General features: G+C 40.6%; 1 long non-coding RNA gene across 1 annotated transcript; it reads left to right on the plus strand.

The window, feature by feature from the left end:
* The first annotated feature begins 2,466 nt into the window (after window positions 1-2,466).
* Window positions 2,467-3,187, plus strand: LOC126095602 (uncharacterized). The gene is made up of 3 exons (XR_007521963.1): window positions 2,467-2,548; window positions 2,707-2,817; window positions 2,996-3,187. It is a non-coding gene; the product is annotated as an uncharacterized LOC126095602 (long non-coding RNA).
* The last annotated feature ends 860 nt before the right edge of the window (window positions 3,188-4,047 follow it).

Here is a 4,047-nt window from a genome sequence, read left to right on the forward strand (position 1 = left end):
CAGTGATCTATGAAGAAGCTTGTAGTAAGAGTTACAAAGTTCGATTCATTGGACGCATGGAAGAACACATGGAAACTGCAATTCGACATAAAGAGAATGTTCAGGTTGAGTCTCATGAAAAGTCCACTTCATTTCTAACTGTACGCAACTGAACAGTGCAAGTGAGGCGTACAAAGTGTCAGATTATTGCCAGCCTTCGTGGCCGAGCGGTCCTAGGCGCTACAGTCTGGAACAGCGCGACCGCTACGGTCGCAGGTTCGAATCCTGCCTCGGGCACGGATGTGTGTGATGTCCTTAGGTTAGTTAGGTTTAAGTAGTTCTAAGTTCTAGGTTCAGTTCCGTTTCAGCGGCGCTCGCGAGTGGCCGCTGTTAACTGTTGCGCTGTACTTCAGTGCTTACATCGCTGTACTTGTGCTTCGCCGAGTGCCGTCCGTCCGTTAATCTCCGTGTTCGTTCCTGTTCCTTGTGATCTGATCGCTCTTCCTGGTCTTGCTGCTGTTACTTGGAATTTCGGTTGCTTAACCGAAATTGCTTCGCTGGATTAACCATGGCTACAAACCTCAGGAAGAATACTCTGGTATTTGCTTTTGACAAGGAATCCCGTCCTGTTCAGCCGACATCCCTGGAAATAGATGACTGGATTACACAGGTAATTGGTCTAAATTCTGAAACCGTTCATACCTGGCAACTGGATCAGGAAAAATACTGTGTTTTTGTCAAGTTAATCAGTGCTTCGACTGTTGATAAAGTGTTACGAAATTGGGGCTGTGAAGTAGATTTTGTGCATAGAAATGGTTATAAAAGTAAGGTTTCCATCTATAGAGCGGACATTCATCACAAAACCGTTCGTGTCTTGAATCTTCCCATTGAAATTGAAAATGATAAGATTAAGGAAGCTCTTTCAAACTACGGAGACGTTAAATCAATTGCAAACGAAATATGGTCGCCTCGCTTTAAACTGCAGTGTTTTAACGGGATCCGCTGTGTAGAGATGGACGTTAAGACTAATATTCCGTCTCACATAACTGTTTGTAGGTATAAGGCACAAACTGTTTATACAGGTCAGGAAGCTACATGTCATATATGTAACGAAACCGGCCACTTCAGACAGGAATGTCCGCGGCGAACTGTTGTTCTTAAAAGTAATTTGATACAGCGTCAGAAGCTTCCCTTAAATGATCTGTTACCAAAGAATAGCCCGGAACAACTGGTTGAGGATGTTAACGCAGCGGGCCAAGCTGGTGTCTCCCTTCACGATAACAGTCAATTTCCCCCGTTAACAAGAAAAGGGAACCCTGTTGCCACTGCCGGCCGGGGCGTCAGTTTGGAACCGCGTGAGTTAGAGATGGGTCGAACTCGTTCGTTCCCGTGAACTACTTCATTCGTTTCACTCTTTGCCGTGAAGCGTTCAAATGAAGTAGTTCATTCATGAAGTACGGAAGCCCGGCGAAGTTGCCTAGTTCGCCGCTCAGCCGCGGCTACGCTCGCTTCGCCTCGCTCGTACAATAAAGCTTCGTAATACTTCATAATTTTACCAACAGATGGCCGAACTATGCAGTAACGTGCACGCGACGTTTTACGCTCTTACAGCGTCTGAGTTATGTAGATCATGGTCGAAGGGGACAAAGGAAAGATAAACAGAGAAGCCTGTCACATATAAAGAAGGTATTACATTTAATCTTGCTCGACATTTTCTCATGAAGCGCCCAAAAAAAGTCTTTATCTGCCAAATGAAACATTATTTGTATTAATGGACTGGAAACTAGGGCTACCAACGAAATGCAGTCCAATTTTAAGTACCTTTTAAAATTTAGTCCAAAATAGAATGAGTTTGTTTACCACTGCCACAAAGTCTATATATCTACGTTAAGTAATTATTCAGAAGTTTTACTGTAGATTTTATTTTTGTTGAGAATAATAACCCTCCAGCTTCAAAACGTAAACTGTCACCTGTGGTCACTGGTACGATTTCAGATAAAGTAGATTTTATTTTTGTTGAGATTAATAACCCTCCAGCTTCAAAACGTAAACTGTCACCTGTAGTCATTGGTACGATTTCAGGTAAAATCCCTCTTTCAGTGTTATTAACAAACCTTTTATTTTCATGTTGGCTGTGCGTGCTCACACAGCCAGCCCCTTCGTTTATACTTTATATCTTTAATATTCATTTGTCTGCAAGCGCTGCCAACGGTAGGCTACCCGTAGACGCGAAGTAGTGATGGGCTAAACTGCGATTTTCCGATATCAGTGATTTCTGTGAATGCTACTTTTCAGTATCTGTTATTCTTAACTGTGATTTGTCGCAGGTAAGAGTCGCAGTTAAGGAACCTAGGTCGCGTATCCCTCCGCCACTGCTATTTCTGCGATTTCTGCTACTTCCGCGATTTCTGCGACTTCTGTGACTTCTGCTACTTCTGCGATTTCTGTGACTTCTGCTACTTGCGATTTCTGTGACTTCTGTGACTTCTGCGATTTCTGCGACTTACCACCGTATGAAAAAGCTACATCTGTCCACACAGAATATTGCATCTCAACAAACCTGTCATTGGTAAGTATGTTTTACGTTTGTTCTTCCGTTGGCTTTAATTCTGTGTTAAAGAAACAACTGTGAAAATATTAATAGTGTAATTAATATGTAAGTAGCCATACAGTACCGTAATAGTTCGTGTTTAGAAAATGAATTCTAACATATTGTTATGTTCTCAGGTACCCGAACTACAGTTTAGTCACTCAGTAAAGTGATAACTCAAAATATCATTGTCAGCAGATCTGGAGAAATTGCCACTGCGTCTTTAGACCGTTTTCGTCAGACGAGAGGTTAGTTTCTAAGTGTTTCGATGGATTTCATTACTTAAGTGAGATCGTTCTTGCAAATGTGAAATATACCCCATTGAGTGGCTTTCATTACAGCAAATGTTAGCAATCTACTCTGTCAATTATATTGCTTGTAATTAGTGACAGCAAAAATTGTTTAATAATCCTTGTGACTTTGCAGACACAGTTATGGTTGCTGTACGTATCTATCCACATCAAGGCTGTTGGGAGAGACTCGTGAAGATTCAAGAGAGCTCTTAGAGGATTTGCAGTTTAAAAGTGACATTATTGCGAAATAAGTGTGCAGATGAGTGATTAAACTGTGTTTTATTGAAGTTGTTGTGCGATTTTAAAGGAATAATAAATGTTAAATACAGTGAGTGAATAATGAAAATCTCATTTTCCACTTGTTAAGCCGTCCTATGCCTGTAATTTTCCACCACATATTTATTGGTAAACACTTGTTGGAGAGTGACATGCCGCCCCCCCCCCTTCTCCACAATCTTGGTGTGACACTGACCTGTAACATATCCCGAAGTCTACAATATGCATTTTGAGGCTGTTGATACGAAAGTGGTAAGTACAGATCTTACAGTTAAATCAGGAATAGCTTAAGTGCATTACTTGAAAGTAACACAGGAAAAGCTTACTTATGTAGGTGGTAGTAGTGTCGGCAAAAAGTTCTTGTGTGTGAAGTTGCCATGTAGAACACCAGGTGTAAAACTTTTCTCCCGAGTCTTGAACTGTGTCGGAACAAAAGTGAGGCATTCATATGACACAATAATACTGTTTTTATTTCACTACACTTATACAGGTGTCTGAGTTCTGCTGTGTTAACATTGCAAAGTCCTGTGGGCATGTGGAGTATTAACCAAAACTGTCATATTGGAAGCAGAATCAAACACATTTGTTACGTTACTTGATATTTTCAGGAGAAAAAGGCAATGTTGCTTCTTATTAATATAATATATTCAGAGTCACAGCTGTGTTTGACCAACCATAACTGATGCTGAATGTGCATGTCGTCATATAATATGAAGGGCTTATTTCAATAGTGGTACAAGTCCATTACCTCCACTTTTCTGTCTATAATGATTCTGAAATTAATGATCCAAACAAACATAAATAAAGGTTCATCTCTAACAAGAAGCCATATGCTTGAATATTTCTGGTATCTCAACTGCATATTTTTCAGCACTCATTTAACTTTACGACTCTGTATCTCAAAATGAA

The sequence above is a fragment of the Schistocerca cancellata genome, chromosome 8 (assembly GCF_023864275.1).
Source record: "Schistocerca cancellata isolate TAMUIC-IGC-003103 chromosome 8, iqSchCanc2.1, whole genome shotgun sequence".
Lineage (NCBI taxonomy): Eukaryota > Metazoa > Arthropoda > Insecta > Orthoptera > Acrididae > Schistocerca > Schistocerca cancellata.